At 41.6% G+C, this 26,207-nt stretch overlaps 1 protein-coding gene across 40 annotated transcripts in view; it reads right to left on the reverse strand.

Annotated features, from left to right (window-relative positions):
* The window catches only part of ALG2 (ALG2 alpha-1,3/1,6-mannosyltransferase), a 588,615-nt gene that overhangs the window by 28,819 nt on the left and 533,589 nt on the right, over window positions 1-26,207 (reverse strand). For 5 of the 40 annotated variants that reach the window (XM_084984310.1, XM_084985956.1, XM_084983189.1 and 2 more), the window contains one exon: window positions 21,123-22,137. The exons of 29 other annotated variants lie outside the window; for them this stretch is intronic. The gene's annotated coding sequence lies outside the window, so the exon portion shown is untranslated. Of the gene's footprint in view, window positions 1-9,992; window positions 10,246-20,488; window positions 20,844-21,122; window positions 22,138-26,207 lie in introns of those variants that run through there. 6 more of the 40 variants (XM_084980678.1, XM_084973770.1, XM_084979582.1 and 3 more) reach the window with 4 other exon arrangements.

The following is a 26,207-nucleotide window of genomic DNA, read 5'->3' on the forward strand; positions in this document are numbered from 1 at the left end:
TTCTATTTTTAGTATGACAGTCAAGTGGAAATTATATTCTTGTTCTTTTTCTGATTTAAAAGAGATTATAGAAGTTCTCGTTGTTGCTCAGTGGGTTAAGAACACAACATTGTCTCTATGTGGGTTTGATCCCTGGGCTTGTCCAGTGGGTTAAGGATCTGGCATTGCTGCAAGCTGTGGCATAGGTTACAGACGCAGCTCAGACCTGGTGTTGCCGTGGCTGTGGCATAGGCCTCGGCTGCAGCTCTGATGCAGCTGTAAAAAGAAAAAAAAAAAAAAGAAAAAAGAAAAAGAGATTGTAGGAGTTCCCTTGTGGTGCAGCAGTTTAAGGATCCGGTATTGTCACTGCAGTGGTTCAGTGAACTGATGTGACATGGGTTCGATCCCTGGCACAGGACTTTCCATAAGCTGCAGGCACAGTCACAGGGGGAAAAAAAGGGAAGAGAGCTTTTAAGGTTTACATTTTTAGGTAGTGATGTTTGTGGTAGGTTTTCATTGTACTAGTTTGCCTGAAGTGGTTTTTCCCAATACCCATTCATGACTGACTTTATTACACTTCTTTTTCTGATCCTACTGATATGATTATATTATTTTCTCTTACAGCAATAGATTGCCTAATGTTAAGGTATTCTATAATTTTAAGGAAAAGATAAGATAGAAGATCCTCTATTGGTTGTGGTGTATTTCTTTTTAAGATGCTCAATTAAGTTTGCTATCCAGTTGTATGCTATCTATCCATGTATTTATTTAAACAATTCTTGCATTTGTGTGCATGTCTGAGGTGGGGGGCTGAACATTTTCCCTCATGATATCCTATCTGGACTATATTGGCTTCATAAAATAAGTTGAGGAGTTTCATCTTTATTTACTGTCTGGAAGAATTATATATAGTTGGAATTATCTGTTCTATGAAAGTTTAGATGATCCACCTGGAGAACCATCTGTAACCCATATTTTCTTTGTGGGAAAACTGAAAAACTATTAATTCAAGTTCTTACATTAATACTAATTGGGTTTTCCATTTCTTCTCGAGTTAGTAATGGCAAATATGGTACTTCAGATCAGGATGGACCAACTATGGCCTGTGATCCAAATGCAGCCACTTTTTGTTTTTGTAAATAAAGTTTTACTGGAACACAGCCATGCACATTCATTTACATATTGTCTATGGCTGCTTTCCTGTTCCAACAGTAGAGTTGAGTACTTGTGACAGAACCTGTATAGTCTATGAAGTTTAAAATAGTTACTCCCTGACCCTTTAGAGAAAAAGTTTGTCAATTCCTAAGCTATTCGTTCCCAAATATTAGTTGCCCCTCTTTGGGGGAAGGTTATACTTCCCCATAACACTGACTTTAGGATTGGGCATGTGACTTGCTTTACCTAATTAATGAAAATTACATGCATCACCTCTGGGCAGAATTTTTAAAAGCCAGCTGTAATTTGCCATTCTCTTTCTTTTTCTCTCTGTCATAAGACTGACAATGTTCTCTATACAATTTGCTTATTAGCCTGGGTTTGAGTGAAGACAGATTTGCAGCTGATCTTTGATAGACGTAGTGTGAGCGAGAAATACATTTTTTTTTGTTAGTGGAAGTGACAAGGATTTTACAGTCCTTTGTTATAGCAGCATAACCTGGACTATTCTAACCAATATAGTAGACTATGTGTAATTTACATCCATCAGGAAAGACTCATCGTCCCTTTCAGTCCACTCCTTGGGGGTAGTTGGTCCTTTGTTTTTAGATGTAAATTTAGACAGGCCCCACAATTGTTCTGATCACACCTAGGTAATATGAGCAGACTTCTGGTGACTTTAAGCAACACAACAGTCTGTTTAGTAATTACAATATTGTATCCTATGTAGTGTTCAGAACTTCAATCTTGTTTTGAACTTAAAATTTTTCTTTTTCTTTGTTTTCCTGGCCACATTCGAGGCATGTGGAAGTTCCTGGGCCAGGGATTGAACCCACGCCCACAACAGCAACCCCAGCTGCTGCAGTGACAATGCTGGATCCTTAACCTACTTCACCACCACTCCGACTTAAAACTTTCCTTCCAACAGGTTGGAAGTTTGCACTTGGGGATGGAAAATGATAGGTCTTTCTTTTCCTTCCTTACTTATTTACTGCTTTTCCCTATTTTGCTTCCTTCAGTTTCTGACTCCTCTAGGGTTGGTATTTATGTAGGAGGGAAGAGGTAAAGGGCACAGAAAGAGTTTATTTGACTGGTAGTGTTGTGGCAGTCTAGTATTGTGTCTAGACTTGGCCGATGTATTGACTGCCTCTTGGCAGGGTTGTGGTTCTTTAAGGCCTCCCCAATAGCTGATCATTTTTCATTGGTTTTTCTTTTGAAATGAGCAAGTCTTATGTCTCCCAGTTGGTTGCATCAACTCCTCCTTTACCCCTGAGATACCTAAAGATATTTTAAGCTTTTTTATTTTATTTTTCCAAGGTCTCTTCATCCATCCAGGTGACCCTCTTGGACATGATACTAGAAAAACCTTAAGTAGACTCGTAGCTCATGCATGATTCACATCTTATCTCAGATAAATACTCTCATATCTTGCCCCCAACACACTGGGATTGTGGGTCAATACCAACTTTTCAAATCTCTTTCTTCTGTTCTCCTGTCAGAATCAGTAGCTTATTCTTTAGATTTCTTAGATGTGAATCACATAGCAGTCTACTGTGTTCCCTAATCAATCCCCCCACCTATTCTCTCTCTCCTTGACTCTCAGTGCTTTTCTACTCTACCCTTGGCAGAGATGAAGAGTTTGAGAGTCAAGTTTTCAACTCATTTCATCCAACCATTTATTCATTCATCCATTTTTCCATTCAGGGATTATTTATTGGGTGTCTACATTCCCAACATTATCCTAGGCACTGGGAATATAGCAGTGAACAAACAAGTCCATGTCCTCACGAAGCTTACATTCAAGGGTGGAGACTCAGACAACAGACAAATAAGATAGAACATATACAATATGCCTGGTGTATTTGGGAGAAAAGTAGGGAGTAAGTCTGTCTATCATTTCCATTTCTCTAACATTCTATTCAAGTTCTTTATTTCTTTTGGTATCAATACTGTATTTTCTATATTTTAGAATTTATCAATTTTATGTAGTTTTCAAACTCATTAGTGTGGAGGGTTTCATTCTTCTATTTTTAACTTTTTTTGTATCTTATTGTCTTTTGTAGATAACATGTTGTTGGATTTTTTTAAAAAGCCCAATCTGTTTCTCTCTTTTAGGCAGAACAGTTAGCCCATTTATATTTATTTTATATTTATACTTAGTTGTCATCTTATTTCATATGTTCCATTTATATGCCTTCTTTTATTTCTTTTTAATTCTTGCTTACACTGGATATATTGAATTTTCTTTGGCTAGCTTAAAAGTTATATTGTAATTTTGTGCATATGATGACTGTCTTAAACTTCAGACTAATAAGCACATCAAAATTTTCTCCTATTAATGTATTAAACTTGTCAGTGTTTATATATTTTCCCTAAAAAAGCAAATACTTTAATATGCTCTCATGTTCTTCTGTTTCTTCCCCACCCCTATTTCTATGTTACATTACATGAGAAAGTTTTCTTATTTTCTATTTTTTTAATCATGATGTTTTTTTAAAAAAATTACCTTCTTAGGTTTACATCTGAGAAGTTTTGAGTACTTTTTCCAAAATTATTTTCAATGTGTGGTAACCCTTTTGGTACCCTATATACCCAAGAATATTTTTTATTACCCCTCATAAATACATTTTTTTTTTCTTTTTAGGGCCACACTTACAGCATATGGAAGTTCCCAGGCTAGGGGTTGAATTGGGGCTGAAGCTGCCAGCCTACACCACAGCCACAGCAATTCCAGATGAGCCACATCTGCAACCTACACCACAGCTTACATCAATGCCAGATCATTAACCCACTGAGCAAGGCCAGGAGTCAAACCCATGTCCTCATGGATACTAGTCGAGTTCTTTACAGTTGAGCCACAAAGGAAATTCCACTCCTCATTTTAATGCCAATTTCTGGATATATGGTTCTATCTTCCAAATTACTGCTTTTCAATTATTTAAAAAATTAGTCTTTTTTCTTCTTGTATCCAACACCTCTTTTGTGAAGACCAAGGCCTCTGTACATTGTCTATTCTTTCTCTACGTATTCTCTGGATATTTCTCTGTTCTTTCTCTAGGCAGGTATTCTCTACCCTCTAGAGTCTTTTTGAATTTTACCTTTGGGACAATTTAAACAAATGTCAATCACTACAAGGTATCTAAGTATGGGTTTTCATTCTCTATTTTCAATGTGAGGTCTTTCATCTTTCCTTAATTCCAAAAAAATTAATGCCCATTTATTTGTTTAAATGTCTTCTCTTCCTTTTTTGGTTTTTCTCACTCTTGTTAGAACTCCTATTATTTGGATACTGAAACTTCTAAACTTTTTATTTCTTAGATTTTATTTTCTCTTTTGTACTTAAAATTTTTTTTCTTTTCTGTTGCCATCTGGGAGAATTCTTCATTTGATCTTTCAGATCACTAATATATTCTTCAGTTAAATCTGTCCTATCATTTATCTGCATTTATTTGATCTGATGTGAATATTTCTACTAGGTTTTAAAATAATTTGTTGTTCTTGTCTCATAATCCAATTATTTGTTTATTTAAAATGCTTGGTCTATTCTTCTGTTTCATACAGTACATAGTGTTTCACTTGCCACTTTTATCGTAATTCTTTTTTTTTTTTTGTAGTCTTACTTTTCAGATGTCTAGGTTTTCCCCCCAGTGAGCTCATACTACTCTGGTAATGTATATTGGGGACTTTCCAACAGAGAGCTCTAGTCTTTGTCTGTCTTTGTGAATATAAACTGTGTATAGTATATAGTGTTACCACAGGGCCACTGTCGATCACTCCTGATTGCTGACTCCCCATAAGGGAAGCATTTGGTTCAGGGTTTCAACTTTACACCTTTAAGGACTAGATGCAATATAGTATCTTGGATTGGATCTTGGAACAGAATAAGGACATAAATGGAAAAATTTGGCAAAATTTGAATAAAGTTGGTAGTTTCATTAGCAGTAATGTATGAATGAAAATCTCACTGCAGTTATGTAAGACATTAACATGAGAGGAAACTTGGTAAAGGGTATACAAAAAACCTTTATACTATTGCTGAAACTTTTCTGAAAATCTAACATTATTCCAAATAACAAGGTTTTGTTTCAGCTGCCTCTATGGCATATGGAAGTTCCTGGGCCAGGGATCAAATCCGAGCCAGAGCTGTGACCTATGCCACAGCTGCAGCAATGCCAGATTCTTAACCCACTGTGCTGGGCCAGGAATCAAGCCTGCACGTCCCCAGAGACCAGCCAGAACATTACTTTCTGCACCACAGTAGAAACTTCCAAATAAAAGTTCTTATCTCTATATCTATAGATATTTTCGATAGCTTCACCTGCAGCATATGGAAGTTCCCAATCCAGGAGTCAAATCAGAGCTGCATCTGTGACCTACACCTCAGCTTATGACAACACTGGATCTTTAACCCACTGAGCAAGGCCAAGGATTGAACCTGCATCCTCACAGAAACGACGTCAGTCAGGTGCTTAACCTACTGAGCTACAATGGAACTTCCTTTTTATAAATATTTTTGATAATAAGTGAGCTGGACATTCATGATATATGTATTTATCTATAGGTGTATTTCACTTTAAATATTTTTAAAGTGTAAAACGTACACATACATACTCATACCCCTTAAAAACTCTTTAAGTCAGAGAACCAGTGGGAAGACAAAACTTCTCTTGGTTGTGATCCACCACCATCACCCCACCCCCTGGCCACCTTAGAGGTTCTGAAAGGGGAGGGTTAGAAGAGTGAAAGCTCAAGACAAGCTGGGCCATCTTCACTTGAAGTTGTCCCATAGTTCACTGATGCTATACTTATTTTTTGTTTTGTTTCATTTTGTTTAGCTGCATCCATGGCATGTGGAAGTTCCCAGGCCAGGGATCAAACCTGCTCCACAGCAGTGACCCAAGGCACTGCAGTGACAATGCCAGATCCTTAACAGGATGTGCCACAAGGGAACTATGATGCTCTTCTTATTTTTAAAAGTTGTTTTTCTCTCTGCGTCATTTTGCATAGATGCTGTTGCTATGCCTTCAAGTCCACTAATCTTTTTTTTCCTGCGCTGTCAAATCCACTGTTAATCCAATCAGTGTATTTTAAAATCTCAGACATAGTTTTTATCGCTAGAAGTCTTATTTGTTTTTTTTTTTTTTTGTATATTCCCCACATCTACTTAACTTTTTGAACATTGGGAGTACAGTTATGATATCTTTTTAAAGTCCTTCTCTGTTAATTCTAATATCTGCGTCAGTTTTGAGTTGGTTTTGATTAACTGGCCTCAGTGCGGGTCATGTTTTCTTGATTTTTGTACGCCTGGTAGTCTTTGATTAGGTATAAGTCTCTGTGAATTTTTCCTTGTTGGTGATGGATATGTTGTATTCCTATATATCTTGAGTTTTGCTCTGGGAAACAGTTAAAGGACTTGGGAATGTTGTGACTCTTTCAGGTCTTACCTTTACAACTTGCTAAGAGGGTCTAGAGCAGTGCAGTTTAGAGCTGGTTTCTCTTCACTACAAGGCAAGACCTTGAGCACTTCACCCCATGCCCTGTGAATTATGAGCTTTTTTGGTCTGACTGGTGGCTGTGGCACTGTTCTGAGCCCTGTATGAGCTCTACGCCCTGTTTTCTCTCATCTTTTCAGGTGGTTCTTTCCTATCTCAGGTAGTTTCCTCACATGCTGTGTGGTGGATCGGTGCTCGGAAAGGTCTATGCAGATTTCTGAGGCCCTCCCTCTGTGTGAGCTCTGCTCTGTATTATGAACTGTGACTGCTTGGGTCCCCTGGACTCTCAGCTCCATCTCCTCGACTCAGGGAGTCTTCAGGCTCTGCTTTTGTTTCCCCCCAAGTGCCACAGCCAGAGAACTCTCATAAGGCAGTACACTGGGGCAATTTGCTTCTGGTCTCTCAGGCACAGTTGTCCTCTGTTTTGTGACTTCTAGTGTTTTGAAACACACTATTTTATGTATTTTTTGTTGTCATTTCATACAGGGAGGTAAATTGGTCTCTGTTACTCCATCGTGGCTGGAAGCACAAGTTCCACATTCTCGTAAGGTTCCATTTATTTATTTATTTAATTTTTCGGGCTGCACTGGTGGCATATGGAGGTTCCCAGGCTAGGGGTCCAAATGGAGCTACAGCTGCTGGCCCACACCACGGCCGCAGCCATGCCAGATCCGAGCCGCATTTGTGACCTATACCACAGCTCATGGCAATGCCAGATCCTCAACCCACTGAGCGAGGCCATGGATCGAACCCACAATCTCATGGTTCCTAGTCGGATTCATTTCCACTGTGCCATGATGGGAAGTCCCTTGTTTCCTATATTTAAATGGTATGTTTAGGGAGGTTTCTGTGGTGAGGGCAAAGGGGGACCAGGAGAGCTTTCCCTGCTTTAAAGATCAGGGATCCCTCTTCAACTGTTAACCACAAAGAACTCAAAATGTGGCCTCTTTGTATAGCCACTTAGTCTCTCAGAGCTAAACTTTCTGCCCCTAGACCGCTTTGTAGAGCTCTGCAGGCTCTACCGTCCAAGATAGGGAGAGCACAGAGTCTTTAAAAATAGAGAAAACAGTAGATTGTGTTGAAGGGGACACATTTGTGAAATGGCAGGGCTGAGGGAGATGCTGAAGTATAGGCAGAGGTGAGGTAGAGGCAGAGGCCAAGACCAAGATGAAGATGGCAGAGCAGGGGCAGAACACAGGCCACGTGAAAACCATGTTTAAGGAAAAGTCCTCTCATTCACATACTCTACATTTGGTCAGGGTGGGGCACAGACTGTAAGTGTGACAAAAACGGAGAAGGCAGCCATGTATAAGAAAAGGCACACATGTCTATATAGGAGTTTGAACATTTGAGAAGAGCTTGGTGTTTGAAACACTTACGTGGCACAGACGGCTGGCTGCCCCCTAAGGATAAGGGCTTCATTTTCACGGCTCCCAAAGGGGTCACTGAGGAGGTGGACTACACGCGCAGGGATTCCCAGTCCCTTTCAGTGGTAGACATGCAGCTTAGAGGCAGGCCATGGAATGTGAGAGCCGGTGACGTGCGCCTCTCACACAGGCCAACCCACAGGCTTCTCCCCTTCCAGTCAGTTGGAATGGAGACCCTCAGGGCAATCCCTGAAGTCAGTAGGTGACAAGGCAGAGGCTGCATTATCTCAGGACTAGCCTACCTAATGAGGCTACCCATGAACAATTTTGCTACCATGTGGTGAAACTACAAAGTTATATTAAGAACATTTTAAGTGAATTGATCATTTGGTAAATTGACCTTTGACAATCCAGTTTCCAGCAAATTTTTTCTTGAGAATATACAGGATATGTGTGTGTGTGTGTGTGTGTGTGTGTGTGTGTGTGTATAACTGGCTCAGTTCCTTTGGAAAGACCAAGTGGTGTCTTGAATAGAACAACACACCAGTTTTAGCTAAGAGCTGATTCTATTCATAGAGTTGCATATTTCATAGATTTTTTTTTTACCCGGTGGTGAGATGTGGAAGGCCTCGCCTTCATTCTTCTCCTTCCATTCATAGGATGCCAAGCACCCATAATGCTCCCTCTACTCTTACAAGGAAGAAAACTTAGCAGGAAGAAATCAAGGGAACTAGAGAGAGGCAGAGATAGGAGATCACAGAGGAAACTCAATGTTGACAAAGCTAGAGTAATGAAGACCAGGGAGACTCGAGAAGAGGGACAAATGTTTTGCCCCTCTCTGTGTGTGTGTGTGTGCATGTGCGCATGCACATGCATGTGCACGCGCATCCTTAATTGTTGAATTACTAAAACATACATGTCTAGTAATGTCCTGCCTTTCTTGATGTTAAGAGCATAACAATGGAGCTATAAGTCTAACTCCTTTATTTTATAGATGGACAAGCTGAAACCCATCTAGAGACACAGGGCTGCTCAAGGTAACTGTTTATAAGTTGCAGAGTCGGGATTTCCCAAATTCACTTGAGTCAAAGACTTTACAGAGCCCCCCCGACTCCTCATGCCCAAATGTACATTTGAGCTGTGGAATTGCCTCCCTGTGAACTAGTGAAAAGCATAGGGTAAGCCTGCAGGGAGATAAGCTCCCCATCATATTTCAGCTGTCACCCAAACAGAATGCACCGTGCAGGGAGAAAGACAGGGCAGGGAGGAGCTTCCCGCACAGGGCCTCCACCAAGGCCTCCCTGTTTCATTTTTCAGGGGATTCCCTTCTGCCTTCAGCTGGTGGCCCTGTGAGCCAAATGTCTTGAGTCACTCTCACTGTAGCACTGGGATGGTGACCACAGAGAGTGACCGCAGGTCTAGGGAGCTGAGGCTGTCTGGAAAGCAGTTTCCCTTTTAATGTCTGTCTGGTGGTGGTCCAGCCTGCCTTTCCCAGGCCCCACCCAGTCTTGCTGCTCTAAGCCTCACTGTGACCATGTCTGCTCTGGAGCCCACGGAGGGGCATGGAAACTCCTTGGCAAGGCCTCTAGGGAACCACTCCAGCCCTCTGGGGGACCGGAGAGTACCAGTAACTTTCATATATCTGTGCTTCTATACAAGCTGTTTCTTCTGTCTAGACTTCTCTTGCCACTTGGACTGCTTAGAACATGGGCTCCTCATTCTTTCACTTTTATTTTTTTTGCAATTATTTATCTTTAAAAATTATATAAAATATAAGGAACATAGAATTTAACATTTTAACCATTTTTTAGTGTCTGGTTTGGTGGCTTTAGGAATATTTACAATGTTGTGCAACCATCACCACCATCCTTCTCCAGAACTCTGCCTCTTGCAGAACTGAAACTCTGTATCACTTAATTAACTCCCCATTCTGCTTTCCCCAGCCCCTGAAAACCACTGTTCTACTTTCTGTCACTGTGAATTTGACGACTCTACGTACCTCATGAGTGGAACTGTATGGCGTTTGTCCTTTTGCGACTGACATTTCACTTGGCATGATGTCTTCACGTTTCATCCATGCTGAAGCATGCGTCAGAAGTTCCTCCCTTTTTAAAGCCAAGGAGTATTCTATTGTACATACACATCACATTTTTTTTATCCATCCATCTGCTGATGGACACTGGGTTGACTCCTCCTTTTGGCTACTGAGACATAGTTTGTGGCCTAGCATAGGATCTGTCCTGGAGAATATCCTATGTGCACACAAGAAGAATGCATATGCTGCTATTGTTGGTAGGTGTTCTGAGTTAGGTCTGTTAGACCTGGTTGGTTTATTTGGTTGTTACAGTGCCCTAGTTCCTTACTTGCCTTCCGTCTGGGTTTTCTATCCATGATTGAGAGTGGGGTATTGAAGTCTCCATATATTTTTTTGTTTTTATGTTTTTTTTTTTCGCCTTTTTCCAGGGCCACTCCCGCAGCTTATGGAGATTCCCAGGCTAGGGGTCTAATCGGAGCTGTAGCCACTGGCCTATGCCACAGCCACAGCAACGCAGGATCCGAGCTGCATCTGCAACCTACACCACAGCTCTACACCACAGCTCATGGCAACACCAGATCTTTAACCCACTGAGTGGGACCAGGGATCGAACCCGCAACCTCGTGGTTCCTAGTCGGATTTGTTAACCACTGAGCCATGATGGGAACTCTGAAATCTCCAAATGTTATTGTAGAATTGTCCATTTCTCCCTTCAATACTGTCAATTTCTGCCTCGTGTATCTTGGTGGTCTGTGATTAGGTGTATAAATGTTCATCTAATCATTCTTAAGCCTCTATCCAAATGTCACCTCCTCCAGTGCCCTCGCCCTGCCTCCCCCAACCCCAGGCAGAGCCCCTCTCCTCAGTGCTCTCACTGTGACTTGGATACACCTCTGTGTCCCACATTCTGCTCCAGTGAGGACCTGTCTTCTGAGTTAGTTTGTCTTGGAAGACACGGAATTTTGTCTTATTTAAGTTTGCACCTCCAGAATCCGGGCAGTCAGTGCCTGGTGAATGTTTGCTGAATGGATACTTGCCACTGAATACAACTGTGTCACTCATGTTCTTCCTGGGATCAAAATAAGTGTAGTCAGAAATTCTCAATACATCCTTGCTTTTTGTATCAGTATTACAGAGCCTTCAAGGTATTTGTTCTTCTCTCTCATTTGATCCTTACCACAATCCTATGAGGAAGTTTAAGCCAGGGGTTTATAGCTCCATTTTACAGGTTTATAAAACTGAGACTGAGACCCAGGCTGAGTGCCTTGCTAACAGTCAAGATGATAAGAGGCAGAGCTGGGACTAGAGCCCAGGTTAGTCTGGCTCCTGACCAGAGCTCCTCTCTCTGTGCCCACTGCCCGGGATGGGCTTAACTGCTCTGGCTGGGATCACAGCCTCTGTGTGTGGAGACTGATTCTCTTTCCTCTTGGGGAATGTGAAGATTGCCTTTGGACGTGTTATGGGGAGTTCTGAGTGAGTCTCTGCAACACCCCTCACAAGATCAGTAGAGACGATGAACACTGACTGCTTTGCTCACCGAGGCACAGGTGGGAGCTGGGCCCCTTGTCTGGGCTTCCCCAGTGCCAGGTATGATGTACTTGCCATTTGTTCTGAAGTACCCTGGCCAGTCTTGGCATAGGCAAGAAACTTTTTTCATGTTTTAAATAAAATTGGCCCTGTGTGACCACCCTCCCACTCTGATGTTTGAAGCCCTGCAGAGTGAATCAGCTCTCTCTGCTCCTGACATCCTTCCAGGAAAGTGCATGCATTTCCCTGAGTGTTTTTCCTCAGGCTGTATGGCTCCAGTGCCTTCAAGCTCCTCCACTGTTTTTCTGGGGACCTCCCTCTCTGGGCCACCTCCCCCTGACGTGCTGCAGTTCATCTACTGGCTGAGTCTGAGTGACAGGGAGAGCACACCCGTAACAGGGCACCCCTGGGCTGGCAAGGAGAAAGGCTGCAGAGGGCTCTAATTGCAGCTTCCTCAAATGGACAGGCAGCTGGCTCTCAGGCAGTGGAGGAGGAAGGGGAGGGAAGCAGAGCCCTGGAATGTGTGATAGGACAAAAATAGAGGGCCCGGGGTTACTGTAGGCCAAGCTCCTTCCCAGGACAGGCTTGCAGGAAGCTCTGATTTAGGTGAGCCCACCTAGCCCTGTGCTGACTGCAGGGTGAGCCCCCTGGATGTTCCCAGGCTGTTCCCCTTCAGTGGTTGGAGCAGGGTTTCGAATGGTGTTTTCAAAGAGTCCATATTGTGGTCCTCAAGACTTTGGAATTCTCTTTATGCCTCCCTTTCCTTCTCTTCCCAGGGTCCTCTAGGGATGACTGGCTTTACTGGTCCATTGACTGGCCTTGACAGTGAGGGGAAATCAAGGACAAGGGAAGGATGACTAGAGAGGTCCAGTGAGGGCCTCCTGGTTAATTTTCATGAAAACGATGACGATAATTACACACACACCTTGTAGGATTGCTGAATGTATTTAAAAAGGCAACAGATATATGTGTTTTGTGCAATCCTCACTCTGTAAAGGGACTTACAGGTAGCACTCACCCTGTGAGGGCACCTGGTGGCTCCTAGTGATGTTCTCCTTGCGACCTGTCAGGGGCCAGAGTGAGGTCTGTCACCTCCATGCTCTGAAAGCATTTGTGGGTTTAAGAGCTGGACTGGAAAGCAGGCTGGATTTCAGTCCTGGCTTTAAGTTGCTGTGTGACCCAGGGTAAGCTCCTTCCCCTCTCTGGGTCTCCAATTTCTTTCCTGTTCCATGAAGGACTTGGGCTAGGAGATCTTTGAAGTCCTTGGCCCACAGAAGCTGGGGGATCTGGGCCATGGGTCAGGGTGCTCCTTTCTTGATGCTCTAGACTCTTTCTTTGGGGAAAGGCAGCTCTCTCCACTCCATCCTTTGCCGAGCTGGTCTGCTGGTTTCCTAGACAAGCCCAGGAATGCTGGGTATGGAGCTGTGGGTTCTGTGGTCAAGGCTGTAGGGCAGGTTCCGGGCCCAGTGTCTCAGTGCTGCATGCCTGGCCCCCTGGAAAGGGGCGCTGCCTGGATTGCTTTCAGTGTTCTTGCCCCACCTGCCCTGGACAGCCGGACCCATGTCCTCAAGTCACAGGGAGAGTTCAGCATGTCCTGCTGTGACACATGGCCAGAGGGCAGTAAAACTCAAGCCCTCCTGGTGGGCAGGTGATCCTCACGGAGCTAGCCAGGCCTGACTCAGCCCCAGCCTGCCAGCCCCTGAACCAGCTGTTCCCTCAGGCACTACACAGAAATCACGCCATGGGGGATGGCATCAGGCTGCAGGAAAGCGTGTCCCTGGCTCAGGGGCCAAGGAGAAGAATGCAGTATCAGCCTGGCACCAACTGGCCTGAAAGAACAGCTGACTCTCTGCAGGGAAAGCTGAGACAGAGTCCCAAGTTCAAGACTGGCTCGTAGCCCTAGGACAGGGATTGCTGATAGTCTGATTCAGTGCAAAGGAGAGAGCTGGACCAGACCCTCTCAGGCCAAGCACCTAATCCCCCCTCCACCTGACTGTGTGTGACCTTCATTTGATGCCTGACCCTTATTTGGGCCTCAGCTTCCCTGTCTGGGCTAAGTATTAAGGTCCTAAGGGAACAAATTTTGTGATGTCCTTACTTAAAATTTGGGGACTCCGTTCCCCCAGCCTTTAGTAGAAATGCTCCTGTGAAGACTGCGTGTCTGATATGTCACTATGTGCTGCCTGGGACAGTCTCCCTCTTCATCCAGGCTCCTCTTGCCTCACCACCTTCTAGTCTGAGCTGATACCCATTCTCCTGTTTTCTAGAAGGAAAATGACCTTCATTCTAGAGTGTAGGTAATGGCAATCTGGACATTTCAAGGTCTTATTGAAGAGGTTGAGACTGACCTTATTCTAGTTCCAGCTGTCACAGTGGGCTCTTGAGCATTTCTCTTCCCCACCTGGGCCTCAGTTTCCCTCTTGGTAGTGGGAAGTGTTTGAGTCAAGTGATCTTGAAAATTCTTTCCAGTTTGGCCTCAGGGTCTCTAATATCCCCCGGAAAATTAATTTTTTTTTTTTTTTTTGGTCATTTGTCTCAAAATGATTAAAGCAATTGAGAAGCAAAACAACTTGGCTATAAACCAGCTCAGGAGGACAATAAGATGAGACCTCTTGCTCTAATGTGGGGGGGGGGAGGCAGTTAGAGAAATGCTGCACCACCCCCACTGGTAAAAAGAGGGAGGCAGCTTACTGTTCTAAAGTGATCTCTCTCACACACACTGGGGGAGGGAGGAGGTGCTGGGTCAGCAGGCGTGTCTGGAGAATGTTTGTCCCTGAAGGAAAGTCAGGCAGAAAAGTCCGCTTGGCACCAGGCCTTGCTGGGATTATCTTCATCATAGAGCCATAATTTATTTTTCCACAGACCTCGGGATCGTATAAGGGGATTCCAGAATCTTCATGTGAGCAGTGAGTACCAAGTATCCTGGGGCTGCCTGCCAGTAAGGCGACCTCTCTCAGTGTCTGCCGCCACCCGCCTGCTGATTGGGAGTTGGCTACTGCCCGGGGCCCTCAGGGCTCCTGGGTCACCTGAGAGACTTGTTAGGAAGCTGGTGTTCATCTCTTGGGTATTTGGGTGGAATCTTCTCTGTGGGGGTGTCAGCATACCAGTGTCAAATGGGTTCACCTGCATGTGCCAGGGAAAGGGCCTCACTCCAGACGGCCCTCTTGGCCATCCTTGTCACCTGCCCTGTGGCTGAGAGCGCTACCCCAGCCATATCACTTATCTTTCTGCTGACAGCCTGACTGCTCCTGTGAGCAGTTGAATCTTTAGATGCTGCTGGAGGGAAGCTTATGCTTTTGCTGCTGAGGAGCTGGGCTTTGAACAATGAGCAGGAGAAAAGGAGGAAGAGCTTTCTGGATGCAAAACTGCATGGGAGGAGTCATAGCCAATTTGGCTAAATACAAAGTAAACCACTTTGCCTAGACTAGATCAAAGGTTCCTATGTACCTGCCCATAGACCTGTGATGATTCATCACGAATGGTCATCAGTCACTGTTAACGGGGAAAATAGAGCCTATAGAATGAATTTTTAAAAACTAATGTAGCTTGTGGAATTCTTCTTTATTTTTAGAGATATTCTTGCTGCTTTTTAATGTTAAAATGTTTTTTCCCTTAGACATAATTCTCCCAAACGTCAAACAATGTTACAAAGCTACAGTAATCAAGACAGTATGGTATGGGTACAAAAACAAACATGTGGATCAATGGAACAAAATAGCCAAGAAATAAACCAAAACACCTATAATAAATTAATCTTTGATAAAGGAGGCAAGAATGTAAAATGGGAAAAGACAGTCTTTTTGGTAAGTGGTACTGGGAAGACTGGACAGCTGTATCTAAATCAATGAAACTAGAACACACTCTCACACCACGCACAAAAATAAACTCAAAATGGCTTAAAGACTTAAATATAAGTCATGACACCATAAAACTCCCAGAAGGGAATATAGGTAAAACATTTTCTGACATAAACCATACAAATGTTTTCTTAGGTCAGTCTTCCAAGACAATAAGAAGTAAAAACAGAAATAAACCAATGGAGACCTAATCAAACTTATATGCTTTTGCATAGCAAAGGAAACTATTTAAAAAAAAAAGAAATAATGACAGCCTGCAGAATGGGAAAACATAGCTGCAAATGATGCAACTGACAAGGGTTTAATCTCCAAAATATGCAAACAACTCATACAACAAAAAAACTAACAACCCAATTGAAAAATGGTCAGAAGACCTAAACAGACATTTCTCCAAAGAAAACATGGACAGCAGGTAAGCATGTGAAAAAAATGCTCAACATCACTAGTTATTAGAGAAACACAAATCAAAACTACAATGAGATACCATCTCACACTGGTTAGAACGGCCATCACTAATTAGTCTGCAAATAAATGCCGAAGAGGGTGTGGAGAAAAGGGAAGCCTCCTGGAATGTAAATTGGTACAACCACTATAGAAAACAATATGAAGACTCCTCAGAAAACTAAAAATAGAATTACCATATGATCCAACAATCCCACTCCTAGGTATATATCTGGTCAGAACTACAATTGAAAAGATTCATGCACCTGTATGTTCATAGCAGCACTAGTCACAAAAGCCATGATATGGAAACAAACTAAATGTTCATTGACAGATAAATGGATAAGAAGATGTGGTACATACATACAATGGAATATTACTTGCCATCAAAAGAATAAAATAATGCCATTTGAAGGAACATGGATGCAACCAGAGATTCTCACACTAAGTGAAGTTAAGTCAGGAAGAGAAAAACAAATACCATATGATATCACTTATATGTGGAATCTAAAATATGGCTCAAAGAACCTATATACAGAACAGAAACAGACTCACAGACATAGAGAACAGACGTGTGGTTGCCAAGGGGGAGAGTGGAGGGAGTGGGATGGATTGGGAGTTTGGGGTTAGCGGATGCAAACTCTTCCATTTAGGTGGATAACCAGGAGTTCCCGTCATGGCACAGTGGTTAACAAATCCGACTAGGAACCATGAGGTTGTGGGTTCAATCCCTGGCCTTGCTCAGTGGTTTAAGCTCTGGCATTGCCGTGAGCTATGGTGTAGGTTGCAGACGTGGCTTGGATCCTGCGTTGCTGTGGCTCTGATGTAGGCTGGCGGCTACAGCTCTGATTAGACCCCTAGCCTGGAAACCTCCATATGCTGCAGGTGCGGCCCTAAAAAAAGACAAAATAATAATAATAATAATAGATGGATAACCAATGAGGTCCTACTGTATAGCACATGGAAACATATCCAGTCTCTTGGGATAGACCATGATGGAAGATAATATAAGAAAGGGAGTGCATATATATGTATGACTGGGTTGTTTTGCTGTACAGAAGAAATTGGCACAACATTGTAAATAAACTATACTTTGAGAAAAAAATTATTAAAAATGTTTTCTCCTTATAAAATGGTTGAAATATTAGATGATATCTGATAATCCTGTGTCAATCTTCTGTGATTAAAAACTTGTTTTTGTTGATCTTTGAATTTCAAAATCTAGGACCTGCTGTATTCTCAGAGGAATTGGATAGAGGGTAGTGGGAGACAGGGCAGAAATGGTAGGCAAGGGCTGGAGGTGGAACACCTTGGTCTACAAGCAGCAGGGGACCATGTCTATTTCACTCACTGTGGAATCCTCAGCATCTAGCACAAGGGTCAATAAACATTTTCTATAAAGGGCCTGGTAGTGCATATTTGAGGCTTTTGGGGCCAAACCCCTTCTGTTACAGCTTCTTGACTTTTCCTTCTTAGTACAAAAGCTGCCACAGACAATATTGTTTAAATGTGAGTGTGTTCCAATAAACTTTTATTTATGAAAACATAAACTGGTGGGCCTGATTTGTTCCAGGGGTTTTAGCTGGTTGACCCCAAGCTAGCACAAATCCTAGTATCTAACAGGTGTTCAAAATGTATTGAATTGAAGCAAATTGTTTTTTGAGGGCAAAGAATAGACACTGGAAGGACCTGAGGTAGGATTTTAGAAGGACCACTGTGGTGGGCTGTGCAAGGTGGATGGGGGAGCATAAGATAGAGTCACTGCCACTGTGCTCAGCAAGGGGCAGTTACAATATCCCAGGCCTGGAGTTGGGAGGGCTCAGCCTGGAGCAGGGCAGGTAGGAAGGAGTGAAGATGTGGGAGTAGCTGAGTTGATATTTAAAGGGAGAAACAAAAGCCATGAGTGGCTAGAATTTCAAGTCCCAATTTCTTAAACTCTGCTCTTTATGTCCCAAACTATGCCTGCGGAACTCAGAGCTCTAGTCTATCTGAAAAAGCCTGGCTTTTCCAAACCAGAATCTTGGCTTTCAACACTATTCTTACTATGAATTTCAAAAGCCCTCCAGAAGCCAAGAATTTGATTCTTTGCTTTCCCTTTACATTTCCACTCTGCCAGATTTGCTCTGAGGCAGTAAGTCCTGAATGTCTTAGCCTCCTGATTTTTTCATGGGAGAAAAGTTGTTCATTAAAAAAAACTAAGGAGGAAAATGTATTTGCTAATGTAATGAAATATTTTTCTGCCATATTTGATACTAATGAGAGGAAGGAAAGCCAAGGGAGGGTGCCGCTCTTGGCGAAGGTAAGATGAGTCAGTTTGGACATCTGCAGTGATGAGGATGTTCAATGGGGCTACCTGGTGGCACTGAGAATTACCATCCCAGTTCACCCAAGTAGCGAATGCAGCTGAGAGTCCTAGAGTGAGCTGAGAGAGTAGAGGAATTCTCTAACAGTGGGAAGACTCAGAAAATCTGAAGTGTAACTTTTGAAAAATGCTATTCATTCGCGGGCATGAGACAGGGTTGAAGGCAGTGGAGGGACCCCATAAATGCAGAGCATCAAGACTGGGTCATGTCACTGAAACCGAAGAAAGAGAGACAAGGGGAAGGGCTTGGTTAAAGCATCAAACCCTGTGGTTGCTCTCTTGGGTTTACTCATTCCTTCACCAAACATTTAGAACTGCCTTCTCTGTGTCTGACTGTATTTCAGGACATAGGGGTATAAACTCAGATCCAGCTCCTGCTCTTAGAAACACTTGATCTAGTGACGGAAAGAGATGCAAACACAACTGCCATTCATTTTAAGGCCTCCCTTAGATGTCTGGCTAAAGAACACCACTTAGAGCTCTCTATGTAGAGTAAAGGGAGATGGATTTCTGTTTACCACAAAGCTGCTTAAAGATGGAAGGAGGATATTTTGGAGGTACCAATTTCTCTGCCATCCAGGATGTTCAAAGCTTGCTGGATGCCCATTTGATGAGACTCATTTATGGCCTTTCTTCCAACCCTGAGTTAGGAAACAGATCCTCTGAGTCTGCTATTCTTTCCTTGTTTCTCCAGACTCTCAGGCAGCTGTGGCTATGAATTCTGCTTGAGGGATGTGTTTGTTGGGCAGGGAAGCAAGGAGAATAGCATCAAGTGACATAAGGGACCCTGCGGGAGGAGGCAGAGCTGTGCATTCTAGTTCCAGTTCCCTGTCCCTGACTCACTGCCAGACTCTGGGCATATCCTTCCCTCCTTTGGGCCTTAATGTCCCCTTCTGTACCATGGGGGCAGGGGAGATGTTGGACTAGGTTTCTCTGTGGTCTGTCCCACTGATTCTCATACTGACTCTGGGAAGGACCATTTTGTTTGCTTGTTCATTATAGCCATATTAAGATACAGTTCACATACCACACAACTTACTCATTTAAAGAGTACAATTCAATGGTTTTAGTGTATTCATAGAGTTGTGCAACCATAACCAATTTTAGAATATTTCCATCATCCCCAAAAGAAACTTCTTACCCTTCAGTTGTCAACTTCTGGCCTCCCTGGCTCTAGACAATCACCAATCTTTCTGTCTCTATGAATTTGCCTATTCTGGACCTTTCATGTGAATGGAATCATATGACAGGTGTTTTATTGTGTCTGGCCTTTTTTCCATGTAGCACATTTCCAAGGTTCATCTGTGCTGCAACATGTGTCACTATTTCACTCTTGTTTATTGCTGAATGCTGAATAACATCCCATTTTATAGAAATACCACATCTTATTGGGGTTGTTCCCACTTTTCAGCTGTTCTCAGTAATATTGCTATGAGCATTAGTGTACAGGTTTTTTATGTGGAGCCATGTTTTCAGTTTTCTTGGGTACATACCTGGGAGGGCAAGTTCTGCATGATTACTTCTCTGAACTTATGTCATGCACCACCTTTACACTCCCTAAGGTCCAGCCACAGTCGACCAAACCCATGCTTTCAAGGCTTCCCCCCCACCAACTTTTGCCCACACTGTTCCCCCCCGAGAAGCTCGTCCCTCCCCCATCATTTTGGGTTGAAATCAGATGTGTTACTGAAATCCCAGCTCAAATGTCGCTTCCTCTACTGCTGCCTCTTGTAAGAATCATGTGACCCCATGAGTCTGTCTGATAACACTAGGCCTTTCCACTGTGGACTGAAGTTATTCTGTGTCTAGGTCTTATTATCTTCTTAGACTATACCCCTCCTAATTTTATAGAGACTCTGGTTTTTGGAGTCAGTTTTATATTCCAAATGCTTGCACATAGCAGAACCTGCATAATTATTTGACTATTTTCCATCGAGCATTTGATGTGCTCTGTTACTTAATGATTTTAAGGTGATACCTCTGTACCCTATGTGGCTATCGGGATCATGAGAGACCTTCCCATCTTCTCAGAATGAAGACACATTCTCTAGGCAGCACTTAGGGAATAGGCCAAGCTGCCTTCTGTTTCTCTGGCCCACTCCCCTTGTTTCCAGGCTGACATGGGTATTTCAGCCTCTTCTTCACATTTCCCGCTAACACCTAGTGAATTACTCTGAAAAACAAGGTTGTGCATTTGGATCCCAACTTCTTTGAGGACTGCTTATGGCTTTGAAATTTATAAACATAGATAGCTGTCTTCCCAGATGACCTACCAAATCATAGTCCCCTAGAAAGCAGGGCTCAATTAGATGTTTAAGGCATCAGATAGTGAAATGGACTCGATGACTTCCCGCCCTGTGCAAGGTGGGCTATGGTCCTGACCAGTAGTCACCTGGTCTCAGATTGAACATTTCCAACAAGTAAACACCTTCTGCCCATGGCCACTTGAAGGGTGGGAAAGTTCTTCAAACTAAAATCTGCCTTCTTGGAGCTTGGCCCCTTGAACAACGACCTATCACTCCCTCTGTTCCAGCATAACCCTTCAAGTTTTAAAAACAGGAATGTGGCTTCTGTGCTTATTCTTATCCAGACAGGATAGCTCCAGTTCTTTCAGTAAGTAATCAATAGCTAATAAGAAACAATAAAAAAGAGATATTAAATAATCAATTAATAATAATACTTTCAAATAAGAAACATATCATAATACTACACTAAAAAGTGACAGTATTAAAACTGCAGCCTTTAACATCTGATCCCCCAGCATTCAAAGTATACTGAGCATTGTGCCAAGCACTTTACCTAGATTAACTCTTTTGATCTCACAACAACCATATGTGGTAGGGATATGATGGATCCCATTTGACAGGTAAGGAAACCGAGACTTAAGAGTAACTTGACAAAACTCACCTAGCTAGGGTGGAGGTGGGTATTTTGAATGCAAGCAAGTCTTCTTCTTGAGCTCAAGGTCTAACTTGCATATGCTCAGCCTTATCACTGGGTCCTGCCAGGTGACCATGACCTTCTCCAGAGAGCTGTGGCTGGCCTTCTCCTCCGATGGTCAGGAGATGTGTGTTACAACATGGACACTCCTAAATTGGGGTGTGAATCTGCATGAGGTCCTCTCCTTGCCTGAAGTTCTGTAACTTCATACAAAACAAGGAACTAGCTAGTCTATAAGGTTACCATTGGCTTGCAGTTTGAATGTTCCAACCTCCAACCTCTGAATGCAGTGAACTCTTTCAGCCTCTGGTCCTATTGCCCAAAGTTTCTTCTATTTTCTATTGCTTGACAAAAAATTCCTCATTTTTTGAGACCTGGTTTGAAAAATGCTTCCTCTGTGCAGCCTTCCCTGAACCCTGGGGAAAGTCAGCTTTGTCAGCCTCTGTTTGCTAAACACTTGCATAAATATCTGCTCTGGTCTCCTCAGATGGATGGTGACTGTCTCAAGGATAGAGGTTTGTTTTTTCATTGTCACAACCTCTGCACTTGGATGGACATCAGAATGGCCAAAAAGTCCTGGTACCATTTCACCGTCACATCTGCTAGATGGCGCTGCAGCCCACAGGAGTTTCACCCCAAGGTCCTGCAAAGCAGCTGGTCCTGCCAAGCAGCTGGTCCTGCCAGCAGGGGCGGTAGCCTTAGGCCAAGCTGGGAGACCACTTGGCCAGAAGCCCCGGAAAAGTACAAGCTTCTATTTTCTCCTCATCTGTTCAGTTTTGAGTGCTGCCTGGATTGATTCCTTTATATTTCCATTCCTGGAGGTCTAGGAGGGCAGAGATCACTCCCTCCTTCCCTTTCTCTGCTGCCTCATAGCAGGCGAATTTAGACCATTCCTTTCCTCTGTCTTTGGACGGTTCCATGTTTACTGTCCAGTGTGTGTATTATCTGCTGGGTTTTGCCATGTGTCATTCTCACCTACGCTCTGAAAAAGGAGGGGAAAGATAGAGTTTTGTCAGTATCTCTTGGTAATATTTCTGATCCAAATGAACTTCCATTTCTGATCCTTTCACTGTTTGAATCCATTTTAAAACCTTTTTCTATTTTCCTCTATCTTCTTTCCATTTTTTTCAGTGTCTCAGCACACCATGTACTATGCCTTTCAATAGAAGGTTGGCAGTATGGTAGTGGTTAATGGCATTGAAACTGGGTTGCCTGGGTCTGAATCTTGCCTTTGCAACTTGTTGAATGAACTTGGGCAAGTTACCTCACCACTTGGTGACTCAGTTTTCTTATCTATAAAATGAAGGTAGTAACAGTACCTACCCCCAAAGAATTATTGTGAGGATCAAATGGCTCTTAGTGCTTTAATTAATTAATTAATTAATTATTTTGGCCATGCCTGCGGCACATCCCATCTTTAGCCCCCAGAAGCCCTGGCATATGAGAGAAAAATTAAAATTGTGAAAGAAACAAATCTTGTTTTTCCTTTAATGATAAAAATAAGCTAAAATTATTATTTATAAGTGCTTACTCATTTTTTATTATTTATTTATTTTTTAAGGGCTGCACCTGCGGCATTTGGAAGTTCTCAGGCTAGGGGTCGAATCAGAGCTGTAGCCACCAGCCTACACCACAGCCATAGCCACAGCAACATGGGATCCAAGCCGTGTCTGCAAACTTCACCACAGCTCACAGCAACGCCAGATCCCTAACCCATCAGTCAAGGCCAGAGCTTGAACCCATATCCTCATGGTTACTAGTTAGATTTGTTTCCACTGTGCCACAATGGGAAGTCCAACCGCTTACTCATTTAAATTGTTTCTAATTTAAAATTAATAATACTTAATGTTGGCTAGGGTATTAAATGCCTCATTTATTGCTGGTGGAGTATAAAATGGGAGACGCTTTCTGGAAGGCAATTTGACAATATGCAGAAAGAACCTGAGAAAAAGTTGACTCAATAATTCCACTGCTTTTTTTTTTTTATTCTGAGTGCTTGGATATGCACAAAGTTTTAAGTAAGTACAAGGGTGTTCATAACAGCAGCATTTGTCCTTTCGTTCCCCCTTTTCTTCTTTGGCTGCACCTGCAGCATGCAGAAGTTCCCAGTCTGGGATGGAACTTGCACCACAGCAGTGACCAAAGCTGCTGAAGTGACAGTGCTGGATCCTTAACCTTCTAAGCCACAAGAGAATTCCAACATTTATTCTTTTATTTTTATTTTATTTTCTTCCAGTTTTATTGAGATATAATTGACATACGGCACAGTATAAGTTTAAGGTGTGAAGCATAATGACTTGACTTATATACAAGTCATGAAATAACTACCACCATAAGTTAGTAAACATCTATCATCTCATACAGATATAAAGTTAAAAACAAGAAAAAAATTTTCCTTGTGATGAAAACTCTTCGGATTTTACTCTCTTGTCATTTTGCATATATAACATACAACAGTACTAATTATATTAATCACATCATACATTACATCTCTAATACTTATTTGTCTTTTTACTGGAAGTTTGTGCCTTTTGACTATCTTCATCCAGTTCCCTCCCTACCCTACCCTCTAGTAACCATAAATCTGATCTCTTTCTCTGAGTGTTTTGTGAAGCATAATTGATCTACAAAACCATGTTAGTTCTTAGTACATAACACAGTGATACATTTCAAAATGATCACCATCAGCAGTATTTATTCTATTAAAGAATCACTAACAATTGAACAGAAACACTGAAATAGTGAAATAAATGATGACACCCCCATAAGATAAAATATTAAGCAGCTATTAAGTGATCTCTTCCGTGGGATAGTTAATAATGTGGGAAAACACGATTTCCCTGATTAAATTTAAGTGATAAAAAGTAACCCACAAAACTGTGTACACAGAACGGGCCCATTATTTAACCCCACTAGTTCCAATTTCCTTATCTGCAAAATTAAAATAATAATAGTATTATCTTTTAGGATTGTTACATGGTTTAGTATTTTTTAAAAAGCTTTAAATAAAGTATTTTATTAGTTCTGGCATGGGAGTAAGTGCTGAGTAAATGTTGCATGTTAGCTATTGTCATAAAACATTTATCAGGAGAATTATGGAAGGAAATACAGCAGAGTGCTAATGGAGGTTAATCTCAGGTGGTGGGATTACAAGAGTTTTAATTTTCTTCTTTAGAAATAAAATATATGTAAAGTAGCTAATAACATTCTGGACTCCAGTAGGTGCTCAATAAAAGGTAGCTAGCATTATTCCGTTTTTTCTCTATCTTTTCAATAATGAACATTAAAGTTCAAATAGCTTTAACTTTTAAAGTAAAGCTATATATTATATTACATATAATATAAATATTACAGTATAAGCCTCATCCATATATTAAACATATAGCTACAATGCTAGTTTTTTAAAAAATATTTGTTAATTACTTAACAACCCTGACATAAATTCTACGCCAAGCTTTGTGATGCCACTAGGTCATATGGCAAGGAAAACTGACTGTAGACCTTTTTTCTTCAGCTGGGAGCCCATGATAACCAACTCAATTCTGTTTGCATCATCCTCTTTTTGAGATGCTCACAAATATTCCTTCCCTATGGCTGTTGTTGTTTTGATAACACGTTCCTTCTATGACTCAGTAGTTTTCTCTTTTGCCATTTTTTCCCTCAGACTTTCCTTTTTTCACAACAAATTCCATGACTATCTTAACGGTCTTCTGATTTTATCCCACACTACACTCTCCTTTCCCATCCAAAACAAACAACAATTCATCTCTCCCTTGTAAATGAAGTCAAGATTGCTGATAATAATCATTTCCACCTCTTTCAAGTCCAAAAAAAAAAAAATTTATGAGTAAGTTGGGATTACAAACCAGAAGGAAAGAATGACTAATTTGATGAAAGATATTAGGAAATTTGACCAACTATTTTGGAAAAAAAGATGAGATTCCTATGGCATACCACACAACAAAATAAATTCCAGATGGATTAAAGAAGCACAGCTAGGAAAACTTAAAAGATATTGGTGAATATCTCATCTTAGAGTGGGAAAAACCTTTCTAAAGATTTATGATTTGCAAAGGTAGATATGTCAAAACAGACATAAAACCCTCCTCCACTCAACAAAGTCCAAAACAAAAAGGAAAACAAACATATTTGCAAGATTTATGCCAAAGACAGATATTGCTAAGATAGGAAAAGTCTTCACAAATCAATGGGAAAATTTGAGTAAGTCAACAGAAACATGGACAAAAATAAGCCAAATTATAAGCTACATGATAGACTGGGAGGAAATTTTTGTAGCATATAAAACAAAGTATTAAGAAAGTGTTAATTGTTTAAAGAGCTCCTGTAAATCAATATAACAAAAGACAAAGAAAAACTAGCAAGGTCTCTAAACAGGCCAATCACTGAGTAAGAAGTAAAAATATTGTGAAAGATATTTACAAATGCTCACCCTCACCAATGACCAGGGAAATGAAATTCCTTTTTTTTTTTTTAATAAAAGTTCCCCTTTCCCCTAACAAACTGGCAAAAATTAAAAAGTTAGAAATAACCAGAGTTGTAGTGGATATGAGGGAAGCAGACACTTGCATATTCTTACTGGTGAGAATATATAAATTGGTAAGATCTTTAGAAGGGCAATTTGGCTAAATTTTAAAAATATTCATCATCTTTGGCCCTGTAATTCTGCTTCAAAGGATATAGCATTAGAAATACTAAAAAAAAAAAAAAAAAAAAAAAAGAAAAGAAAAGAAAAAAAGAAATACTACACTTGTGCCCAGAGATGTATGCAAAAAGTTCTAATTGTTTGTTATAGTAAAAAGTGAGGGAAAGGATATTCACATAGTCTAGAGAATGCTAAAAGAAGTGCATACATGTATATATGCATAGAATTTTCACTGTGGTTTTGGAAGGACTTGGAAATAGCTCAGATGTCCAATAAAAGCAGATTATGTTAAATAAATTGTGCATCCACCCAATGGAATACTTCTCAGCCTGTAAAATGGATAAGGTAGGTCTACACGTACAGATATGGAAAGTTGTTCATAATAATAA

Source organism: Sus scrofa, chromosome 1, assembly GCF_054392235.1.
Source record: "Sus scrofa isolate SSC_HxYL_T2T_F1_AM1 chromosome 1, Sscrofa_HxYL_maternal_Yorkshire_Landrace_v2.0, whole genome shotgun sequence".
In the NCBI taxonomy this organism is placed as follows: Eukaryota; Metazoa; Chordata; class Mammalia; order Artiodactyla; family Suidae; genus Sus; species Sus scrofa.